Source organism: Schistocerca gregaria, chromosome 4 (assembly GCF_023897955.1).
Source record: "Schistocerca gregaria isolate iqSchGreg1 chromosome 4, iqSchGreg1.2, whole genome shotgun sequence".
NCBI lineage: Eukaryota > Metazoa > Arthropoda > Insecta > Orthoptera > Acrididae > Schistocerca > Schistocerca gregaria.
The window spans coordinates 151,606,395-151,618,874 of NC_064923.1; the positions used below are offsets into that span (position 1 = coordinate 151,606,395).

Consider the following 12,480-nt stretch of genomic DNA (forward strand, 5'->3'; position numbering starts at 1 on the left):
CTAACTAACGTAAGGACATCACACGCATCCATGCCCGAGGCAGGATTCGAACCTGCGACCGTAGCAGTCACGCGGTTCCAGACTGAAGCGCCTAGAACCGTTCGGCCACTTCGGCCGGCTTTCCGAAAGCAGTGGCTGAAATGAAATTAATGTACTTCAGTAAACTCAGAACATAGAGTTTAATGTTCTGTAAAAGTTTCATGTCAATGGCTGCTGTGGGTCCTGAAATAGAGGGAAGCCAAGTCACTAAATTTAACATTGTTGGGATAGGGCGTTCAAACTCACCTTAATTCTTCTCCACTACCAACTTATTCGCAACACATTTTGCACACAGTTGCTTACTGTGTGCAAAATTAAATCACCGAAATTCAGGAGATATGGCGTCATAAATACTGAGATCCGTGAGGAACTGGCTTTTGCTTAAAATGGAGTGCAAATTAACCAGACTATAATCATCCAATGTTTCAGTGTAAGATCATTTAGCGACTCCCAGCAATCTTGATCAAAATTCCAAATCTTTTACAAACTTTTTCTCCTCTGCATGCCTAACGTCAAACATTTAACGCATTAACCATTTGTATCGTGATGAAAAGTCTGAAGATATTTCATATACTAAGCTCGATTCTTTAATAAATCGGTGGTTTACTGGTACTCACTAGACAGTATTAAAGCCGATGCAGTATTTAACAATTTAATATTCTGTAGGCGAGGGCTAATGGCTTACCTCGATGTTTGGTTTCAGATACAGTATTTAATCCAGTTATTCAGTTTCAGTCGCAATTGCATTAAACGGCGTAGTATGTTTTGATGGGAACCTTTCTTTGTGACTGACGAAGGTTGTGAACATTCCTTTTGTATATAACGCTTTGCTTGCCTGGTGGCTGGGCTACGCGTTCCAAAGCTGGTGGGAGTTTTCCTGTTTTGAAGACGACCGCGATCGGTTGGTTTCACTTATCTGAATTTTTGCGCTTTAAAACGCCTCCCACCCCCTCCCCCCCGACCCCCCTCCCCCTACTACCAACCCTCGGCTGCCGTCCTGTTGCGCGAAAACACTTGTTTTACAGGAATGAAAGTTGCCAGCAGAGTTTCAGTTTACTCTTTGATCCTCTACATGCTCTGTTGCGTTGCTTTGTCCACTCAAAGAGCTCACCTTTTCCTCGCAAACTATTGAATGGGAGTACAATTTCTGCCGCTGGGGGAACGTATTTTCAGAAGTAACAGTATTTTATCTCTGTAGTGTTTGGCGCTTTTGGTTGATTTTCGGTCATAGTGAAACGCTATTGCTTGCGTTTTACGCCCACTTTAGATAGAATGTTCACTAGGTACCTGAGTTCAGTTAAAAAAAAAAAAAAAAACTAAACTGGTGTAAGTTTTGCTGTATCCTACCGTTTATTCTTACTGATTACCGTACTGAGATTTGCGACGTGTTCTGGTAAGTTGCTAATGTCACGACACAGTGTCTGGTACACGCTGACCCTCTATCAAATTTTTTCCTTTTCTTATAACCAAAATGTCTGTAATTTTCGACACAGAAAATATCATGCACTTTTGTAAGGATATTAAGAACAGTTACAACTGAAAATAGCGTAACATATTTATATCACTGCATAAAGAATGGTTAAGCTAAAATTTTCACTTATATAGCTGGTATGAACCACATATTACCGTCTTCATATCAAATATTATCAGTAAAACGATTGAAATATTATTAAAATAATTTATGTCTAGATATCAAAGAGAGATGTACTAGTCTGAAGTTGTAACCATTATCATAATCTTATGGTAAGAAACAGAGCATCCTCAAAGAAGTTGTTCTAAGAAAATCTCTGCTGTTGTCTGTAGCTGAGTGCGAAGCTCTTACAAGAGCGCTCCTGGAGGCACATGTAAGAGGTTAGTGGCCATCGTGTTCGTCCTCGTGCCATCATCATCGTCGTCGTCTCTCTGGCGTGTTCCACCTCAGAATTGTTCACGCCTTCTCTGTAAGGGACGTAGAACGTGTCTTTCTCCTGTAGGGTTTTGTTGTATCGCAGCTCTAGTTCTCCTGGTTTTATAAATACCTAGGTCTGAGCCTTCCATTTCAGTTGGAATATTTCAGTTATATTTGTTACGGGTTCCACATTTAGAATCGATTCTTCTTAATTGGTTGGATGTTAAGGTCCAACATATCCTACCATATGGCAGCAAAGGCAGTGCTATTACTTTACAAAGTTTAATTAATGTTCCTTTCCGCACTTTCTGCTTTAATATACGTTGTATGTTTCTACAGGAATATCTGAATCTGGCCAATTTTAGTTAGCTCCACAGCATTAAATACACTCCTGGAAATGGAAAAAAGAACACATTGACACCGGTGTGTCAGACCCACCATACTTGCTCCGGACACTGCGAGAGGGCTGTACAAGCAATGATCACACGCACGGCACAGCGGACACACCAGGAACCGCGGTGTTGGCCGTCGAATGGCGCTAGCTGCGCAGCATTTGTGCACCGCCACCGTCAGTGTCAGCCAGTTTGCCGTGGCATACGGAGCTCCATCGCAGTCTTTAACACTGGTAGCATACCGCGACAGCGTGGACGTGAACCATATGTGCAGTTGACGGACTTTGAGCGTGGGCGTATAGTGGGCATGCGGGAGGCCGGGTGGACGTACCGCTGAATTGCTCAACACGTGGGGCGTGAGGTCTCCACAGTACATCGATGTTGTCGCCAGTGGTCGGCGGAAAGTGCACGTGCCCGTCGACCTGGGACCGGACCGCAGCGACGCACGGATGCACGCCAAGACCGTAGGATCCTACGCAGTGCCGTACGGGACCGCACCGCCACTTCCCAGCAAATTAGGGGCACTGTTGCTCCTGGGGTATCGGCGAGGACCATTTGCAACCGTCTCCATGAAGCTGGGCTACGGTCCCGCACACCGTTAGGCCGTCTTCCGCTCACGCCCCAACATCGTGCAGCCCGCCTCCAGTGGTGTCGCGACAGGCGTGAATGGAGGGACGAATGGAGACGTGTCGTCTTCAGCGATGAGAGTCGCTTCTGCCTTGGTGCCAATGATGGTCGTATGCGTGTTTGGCGCCGTGCAGGTGAGCGCCACAATCAGGACTGCATACGACCGAGGCACACAGGGCCAACACCCGGCATCATGGTGTGGGGAGCGATCTCCTACACTCGCCGTACATCTCTGGTGATCGTCGAGGGGACACTGAATAGTGCACGGTACATCCAAACCATCATCGAACCCATCGTTCTACCATTCCTAGACCGGCAAGGGAACTTGCTGTTCCAACAGGACAATGCACGTCCGCATGTATCCCGTGCCACCCAACGTGCTCTAGAAGGTGTAAGTCAACTACCCTGGCCAGCAAGATCTCCGGATCTATCCCCCATTGAGCATGTTTGGAACTGGATGAAGCGTCGTCTCACGCGGTCTGCACGTCCAGCACAAACGCTGGTCCAACTGAGGCGCCAGGTGGAAATGGCATGGCAAGCCGTTCCACAGGACTACATCCAGCATCTCTACGATCGTCTCCATGGGAGAATAGCAGCCTGCATTGCTGCGAAAGGTGGATATACACTGTACTAGTGCCGACATTGTGCATGCTCTGTTGCCTGTGTCTATGTGCCTGTGGTTCTGTCAGTGTGATCATGTGATGTATCTGACCCCAGGAATGTGTCAATAAAGTTTCCCCTTCCTGGGACAATGAATTCACGGTGTTCTTATTTCAATTTCCAGGAGTGTATTTAGGTAAATTTAAAATTGCACTCTTAATATTTAAACTCTGTTACGTGTTCAATTATTTGTCCCTCTACAACAATATTGGCCCTTATTTCCAGTCCACGAAATGCCGCCAGCTTTAACTATCGATATTCTAATTCCGAATTTAGTAACCATTTTACTCAACCTAAGAACATAAATTTGAACCTTTTATTCAGATTTTCCTATTATAAGCTCATCATTATCAAACAGCATCGTCATGAAATTAAAATTATCACTTCTTAATGTGACATTTAATATAATGTACCTTTTGTGAATAATATCGTCAATGAAAACACCGAAAAGAATGGGGAACAGCGGACAGCTCTATCTAACTTTTTGATTAATATCGGCAGATTTTGTCACATTCCTTACGGTTCCGATCCCTACCTAATTATTTTTCTGTAATGACTGAATTGCCGTAATCAGATATTCTGGAGCTTCCATTTCCCATTGTCTTTTCCGCTTTACCCTGTCAAACGCCTTCTCATACTCGATAAAAACGTAATCACTTAGTACTCTAAATTCTCTTCTTTTATCAGTTACTTATGCCAACGCAGGAAGACCATCACAACATGATCTACCTCATCTCAAACCATGTTGCACCTCTAAAGTATGTGCTCATAGAGTTTGTAATAATATCTTGTTCGTAATTTTAAAATACAGTTCGTCACAGAAATTTAGGACACTTTCCTCGGTAATTTTCGCGTTCTGTTTTTTCTCTTAAAAAAAATAGAACGCAACAAAGTTTCGTTCCATTCATCTCACACATGTTCACTCAGCCAGCAGAGCTTCATAAATTTAATGGTCGATGCTTAGTTGATTAGATACGTCTTTAATCAACTCTGTGTTTATAATACGAGTGCCAAGTTATTTTTACTGTCTGTTTCTTCGATCACATTTTGTATTTACTCTATTGCTATCAGAGCTGCAGAATCGCTGATATTCGTGTTTATTTCTGTTTGTTCTTCGCTATCAGTCCATAAATATTTTCGGATGTTGAGTGTAGTTATAAAGTACATCATTCATGTTTAGTCAAGTGCTCCATTGTTTTGTATACTTTTATTTTGTCTTCTGGGAGTTTCGTGTTCTATTTCACACAATAACGTTCCTAACGTTCCTTTTGATTTTTCGTGTTTCTTTCTTTACTAGTGCAGACTTACTTTTATAATCCGTGATAAAAAAATGAATTGAAGAAAATAAAAATTTTCTCTGACTCTAATGCATTACACGGAGTTGTGAAGCTAACATGCCGACGGAAGGGGTTTATTACACCGTTTGTTAGTGTTTGGTTGTAAGTTTCGAATAGCTCCCTTTGGAATAAATTTTATCAGTCTTTTGCTAATTCTATGCACATTCTGCCTTCAAACACCTGATAACTTTGCAAATGAGTTACTTTGTATATTTTTGGCTTTAAGCATGTGAGCGAGAGAAAGTTTATAAATGGTTTTAATTTAAGCTTAAAGTTTTTGGAAGTAGCTAAGTGCCCTCATGAAACATTGTGTGCTATAGTAGGGTTATAAGCCCTCCGTTTTAGGCAAAAGCTAGTTTTTCAGGCACCTCAGTGTTTATGACGTCATACCTCCAGAACTCTGTGTCGTACAATGATATAATTTTGTAGATGTATCGAATGATATGTATGGATATTGTGTGCAAATGAGTTACGAATGGAGTCAGTATCGTAGTGAAGAAGAAATAAATTGAAACGTCATGCACGATGACGAAGTTTTACTGCATGACCAGCGAAAAGGTACGCAAGAAGCTTCTTCCTTCTTCATTTTCTGGGGGGAGACATAGCACTGAAAAGATTTTTTTAAAGTTTTAAATATGTGTAACGTTTGGTGGAAGTCGCTAAGTGCTCTCGTTTATCAGATACTAGATGTATAAAGTCCAGGCATTCACAGGTCGTCAGTTAAATGGACAGACCACGTAATTTTACGTAAATTTAACGTCGCAAAAACCACAGAAAGCACAATAATGTGCGCTGATTTATTTATTTACTGTAAATAACTTAAAATCTAAACAACTTACGTCAAATAATTTAGTGAAATGTAATTATTATGTCATAAATAATATTTTAAAGATAAGTGGCACATAGCCTTTGGCTGCAATTGATTGTAGCACTTCTTTAATTTTTTTTATTTAGATAGTAAGTGAAGAGCGGTCCTGCTCGAGTTTCTCTCTCTCTCTCTCTCTCTCTCTCTCTCGCTCTCTCTTGTCTGTTAGCCTTTACACTGATAGGACACTCAATATCTGGTTTCCTTGCGTATCAGTAATTAATTTTTCTTCTGCGTAGACAAATCTGATGTTAGTGTCATTTTTAGCTTTAGAACCACTACCAGTGTAATTAATGTAAATTAGTTCAATCTTATGAATTCTCATTTTAACAGTCCTGCTAACAGATATAAGGTACATGAAATATTTTAATGCTTTGTCGTTATAGCCAACGACCAGTACGAGCTTAGCAAATGGTCGAATATAATTGGTATTCAGCCATTTATTCATTTGCTACTTTGCGTCCCTCAGATTGATTGCCGATCGTGAAGAAAAGTTTTGAAAACTTGAACCTTAAATGATCTGGCTACAGTCGCCAAGCTATTATTCCTTTTATAACAGATACCGGCCTCGCAAAATTGATTGTGGTATTAAAAGATGCAATGTTTTTTTAAATTTTACAGCATTTTTCTAGAAGTCAGTTTGGCCACTAACAACATTTCATCCATTATAACAATAGCCGTCAGCTCCAGTTAATTTTAACGGTTTTGTTTCCAGTGATTAATTGAAATTTCTACTTAAAACCAAATTATTATTTCTTTTGTAATCTTGCGTGAGCAGACGCGTCACTACCTCAAGACAAACACACAGGTTTAAAAGCAGAACTTGTAACATTATGTCTGTCTTTTAATATAAGGATATACCTCTCAAAGAGTAGGGTATGACAGCGTTTTAAATTTTTTAATTAGTTCAATAATTACGCCAAGCGAACTTCCAAGTCAAGGTTGTGATTCACTGACGTGTTCATCAAGCCAGCTGCTTGCAAGTGTTCTGATGAAAAGTGGCCTTTCCATCAGGGTACTTCAGTGTCAGAGTGGGTGGGACACAGATTCTCTACAAGAATGTCTGTAGCAGTGCCACCATCAGCGTGGGTGCTTCCTAGTTGACATGAAGAATCGAGAGCATACCTTACATTATCACACCCCAATTACCATGATACAACTTAAACTGGAGTTCATCGGATGACCATGTGTAAGGCTTTCGTTTGTGTGTGTAAAAAGAGTCACCCGATTTTTAAAAATCATAAGTGTTAATTTATTTGAGATGTGTGGGTGAACAATTTACTGTTGTAAAGAGCAAACTATCGAGTTCTACTTGGTTCTCGCTAGGTAACAGCAGTGTGCGCCCACTTCAATTCTAGTAAAAATAATGTCATGACAAAAGAGAGAGATTTGTTTTCTACTTTTTGCACAGTATGGGTCAATAATAACCGTTCAGCGGGACTTTCGTACGAGGTGTGGAGTGGATCCTCCTAAAGCATAGAGCATTAGACGATGGCATGAACAGTCCGGAGAAACAGGTTTGTGTGTCGCCGGGTCGTCCTCGAGTGTTACACAGGTGTCGAAGGCATCCGCCACAGTTTCACAAGTAGTCCGCAGAAATCCGTTCGCCGTGCAGCTCGACAGCTCAACATGCCCCCGATGTCCGTCTGGCGTGTGTTGCGTCGACGTTTACACATTAAACCATACAACATTCAGCTATTGCAAGCTCTTCGTAAAGGTGACGAACAACAACGTGTGGAGTTCTGTAATTTCGTTCTTGGCAAAGGTGGAAGATGACAGTTTTCTTCCACGCTTAGTATTTAGTGATGAGACAACACCATTTAAATGGAAAGGTGAACCGCCATAATGTGAGAATATGGGGTACGGAACAACCACATGAAGTTGTGCAACATGAGAGGGACTCTCCAAAATTTAATGTGATTTGCGAGGTTTCACGGGAAAAGGTGTATGGTCCATTTCTCTTTTGCTGAGAACACTGTTAGAGGAACCACATATCTCGATATGCTTCAGAACTTTCTTTTCCCACATTTGGAGACTGATTCGAATGACTTCATTTACCAACGGAATGGGGACCACCACACTGGCATCTGGAAGTGCAGGAATTTTTAAATAGAAGGATTGCTGAACGATGGATCGGTAGCACTTGGACCAAATCATTCAACCGTACATTACTGGCCTCCAAGGTCACCGGAACTGACTGTATGTGATTATTTCTTGTGGCGGCTTATAACGGACTCTGTTTATGTGCTTCCTTTACCAACAACAATGAATGAACTGAGACTTCGTACAACAGCAGCTGAGGAAGCTGTAACTCAATACATGCTCTCTGCAGCGTGGGAACAATTTGAATACCGAATTGACATATGCCGTGCATCTTAATGAGTGGGAGGTATATGAACACCTATGAAAAGGTATGAAAAAAGATTTTTTGTGTTTCCTATTCATCATGAAACAAAATTCATTGCATATGTTCAATATTTTCAGAAATATAGATTTGCCACATCAGATAATTCTTTTTGATACACCCTGTATTTCATCTTTATTATACTGAGGCAAAGATGCATGAGCACTCTGCATGTGTACTGGATAAGATCCTTCACTCTGTGTTTAATGTTCTGTGTGGTGCGCTTGGTCGTCTGTCTCTTGTTCAGTGCTAGGCTATTCTTATTAGTGTATAATAGCTAGCAGCTGTTATGAGAAGGGTAACTGCTATATGTGAATCTGGGAGAAATTATCTGGAATACTTTATTAAGGGGGTGAAAACATATTTTGAGAGATATTTTCTTGACTTTATGTATGTTGAAGCTTTTTGGAGAAGAATAAGACAACTAACACACGCTCGAGAATGTAATATTTGTTTGTTAGAACTATTAACTGAAGGAAATCTTTGACCCTCAGATGACTAATATTATTCATGATTAGTGTTAATTTGATCTCCTTGTTTTCATTAAGTCATAAATTACGCAGTTCATGAAAGTCTTTAGAGTTGCGAATATGAATTGCCATCAGCTGTATAAGAAATTTGCTTTGTAATTCGGAATTACACAGGCACTTCAATATCGTAATTACGGAATTGGTTGAAATGTCTGTAATGAGTAAATTTTGCAATTGCTATAGTCTTTTTACGTTTTACGCTCTTTTTGAACAATAGACAGTTTAATTTTTTAGGAAAACTTTTCTTTAAAGTAAAATCCTCCTTCATCATTCTTGCTAAAGTTTTAAATATTTTGTGGTGTATGCATTGCACCTTATGCCGCACGCAGCCATGGTTTGCTTCTGAGAAGCAAAAATAAAAAATAAAAAAATTATCAGTGAGTAGATTATTTTTCTTTAGCTGTTGCATTTGCTGATTTCAATTTGCGTTAGAGAGCGTCAATACGCCATACACAAAATAGCATGCTGAGCAAGAGGTAAGTTACTTTTCTATCCAGGCGGGTCTCACTTTGGAGTCTTGTGAACAAACAGTACGTAGTCATAATTTTCACATGTTGTGGTAAGTTACTTGCAGCCTTAAACAGTTTTTGCCTTCCGAGTTGAGCGGTATTTTACTTTGTGGATATTTCAAGTCAGACACTTCATGTTACGTAACTTTCGTAATGGACTTCAGTATTGAGTTTCTGTTAAATAGCTTTCACTGAATGCACAATTAGTTTCTTTTGGAACTAATTAGATTCATTATCATTACTTCAGATTCAGCACTTCACTAAGATTAAAGTTTTATTTTACGACCATGTTCACAAACGCAAAAGAGGGCCAACCAACGGACAGTATTCCTCAGCAGCTGAATACGATATCTGAAGGATATGTTACACGAGGAGAAAGTTTTATGAAAAAGGATATTTAATATTTTATGTACATAAATATCCATTGTTTTGTATATAGAAATGAGAGACGAATTGGGCGCCTACTACTACAACTTATGCGGCGTGTTTCTCTCCGCACACTCCTGCGAGCAATGGATACCTGGTGCCCCACACACAAATTGGCGGCGATCAGACTCATAACTGAATGAGATTTTCACTCTGCAGCGGAGTGTGCGCTGATATGAAACTTCCTGACAGATTAAAACTGTGTGCCCGACCGAGACTCGAACTCGGGACCTTTGCCTTTCGCGGGCAAGTGCTCTACCAACTGAGCTACCGAAGCACGACTCACGTCCGGTACTCACAGCTTTACTTTTGCCAGTATCCGTCTCCTACCTTCCAAACTTTACAGAAGCTCTTCTGCGAACCCGTAAAGTTTGGAAGGTAGGAGACGGATACTGGCAGAAGTAAAGCTGTGAGTAGCGGACGTGAGTCGTATTTCGGTAGCTCAGTTGGTAGAGCACTTGCCCGCGAAAGGCAAAGGTCCCGAGTTCGAGTCTCGGTCGGGCACACAGTTTTAATCTGTCAGGAAGTTTCAGACTCATAACTGTTCGTCCATCGCCTTGTATGTCCCTGTGGAGGCGGCGTGGCTTCCGTTTGTCATATACTTACGTTACAATTTACGCTTTGTCCCTGCGTTATTTGAAGATTTATATTAAGCGAGACGGTGCGGTTAGTAAAGTGCCAGGTCACAAAAAGATTACAGTTAAACCGGAAAAGACAATTTTATTTCTAAAAGGGTACTCCAAATAGTGACGGCTACTCCAAATAATATGTAAAGGCTGCGAAACTCAAGTGAATGCACGCAAACGGAGAAAAAATTTTAGAATTATAAATTGGACAGTTCAACTTGAAATATCAGGCTGATGAATTTCACTACAATTGCGTGGTTCAATTTCATCATAGATAAAATAAAGCATATTATGAATTGAAACAATGAGAAAATCATTTCAGTTAACGAGTGTTCCACAATAATAGATTCAACACGAAAAGCGTTATCAGATAGGATCAGAACAGGCAATGGGTCACTTTAAGGAAATAAGTGGGCGACGATTAAAGTTTTATAAATGATATTCAGAGAAAAACACTCAGTTGGTTTCAACAACAAGTAGTAAGTTTAATTCTGTGAACCGAATCAAGGACCAACAATACTGATGAACTGCAAATCAGGCTCAAATAAAATACACAACAGTGTCTGTAATAGTTTGATTTTAACTTGAGATTACTGAGTCTTCAGTTTCAACATTTCGTTGACGGGGAACAGCAACTTTATTTTAATTAATTAAAGCGTTCATTATATGTTCCGTCAACAGTTGCTAATAAATACTGCAACTGACGGCAGAACCATTAATGAACGTTTTAAGAGATTATCGAATCTAATTCCACCAGAGGAAAAGGCAGATACGCTCCTGTATAAAAAGCTGACTGAAAAGAGGGCTGCCAGCTGCCTCATTCTACCTTCTTCAGTAGCTCTAAAAATTTCCCCAAAGATTTGGGCACGCAAACATACTAACGCTATTTTTAACATACAGCTAACCTCTCACCCCCACAAGATAGTCTAACTGTAACTCGATCACACCCATTAGTCCATTGCTATAAGTTGTTCATTCCTATTCACCTCTGTGTCTGCCACTGTCTCTTGTCTCATAGCCACGGTCCCCTTCATTCTGTCCTGCTTCTACAGTCTTCTCTCACAGTCAGTGCCTCCCTATTGCTCTCTCTTACTCTCTCTCTTACTCTCTCTTACTATCTCGTTCCTTCCTTCCCACTGCTTCTGTCTCTTCCCTCCATCATTATCTCTCTCTTGCTCAATGTAACTGTCCTAGACTGTCTCTCATTATCATTGGCTCTCACCCACTTCCACTTTCTGCTTTATTCCTGTCCCACTGGTACTGTGTCCTTCATTCTTTTCCTGGCACAGGTCTGTCACTGTAACTACATTCCATTGGCACTGCGTCACTCTCTTTCTCCCACAGTACCACTGCTCTTTCTATACAACAGCCATTGTGTACTATCTTTCAGTATTTCATACTTTTTCGTCTCTTTCCCACTGCTTTTGCCTCCTTTTCTCTGAGCATAACAAAGTGCGAATATGTTCGCATGACCAATTTTTTGGGAAAATTTTTAATGGTGCTGGTGCACTTGTCACTCCACTTTTCAGTCAGCAAAATATTCGCCTTTTTGTACTCAGATAGGAGCTACTGTAGAGAACCTCACTCATGTGAAAATAACTTTATGGGTCAGTAAGATTTTGATAACTTACTTATGTAAAATTGAAATAACGCAAAACTTGTTTTACACGTCAGACCGAACTTTAAAATTTTACGAGTGGTTCAGTACTTCAGCAAGGGGTTCCCGGAAGCTTCACAGGATAACGAAGACACTTTATAGTGTGTTTCTCCGTGCTATGTTACTTTATAAAGAATGTTTTCGCCTCGCGCCGCATTTTACGTGTACAAGTAGGTAAATTTGAATCTCTATATCCCGGAAACAGATAAAGATGCACAAAAAAATTCGAGATTATTGTGTTTTAGGAATATATAGCTAAAATTTCAGAATTTGGTGTACATAGCTGTCTTGGAATCCGCGGCTCGGCTTTGATACCCAAATACTACGTTTTTGGGGTATTTCTAGAGAACACATAAATATTTTTGAAAACGGGATGACGGCACGTCTACGTAAACTCTTAAAAATTGAGCAATTTTCTGCTTTTTAGAAATCTTCTGATGACAGTGAAAAAGTGGTGAAACCTGCTTTTATCGGGTTCTCCCAGAAACCACCAGTGAACTAAATCGTGCCTCCAAGAGTC

General features: G+C 40.5%; 1 non-coding gene across 1 annotated transcript; it reads right to left on the minus strand.

Annotated features, from left to right (window-relative positions):
* Window positions 1-9,880: 9,880 nt before the first annotated feature.
* Window positions 9,881-9,955, minus strand: Trnas-cga (transfer RNA serine (anticodon CGA)). Its single transcript has one exon. It is a non-coding gene; the product is annotated as a tRNA-Ser (tRNA).
* Between the last annotated feature and the right edge of the window lie 2,525 nt (window positions 9,956-12,480).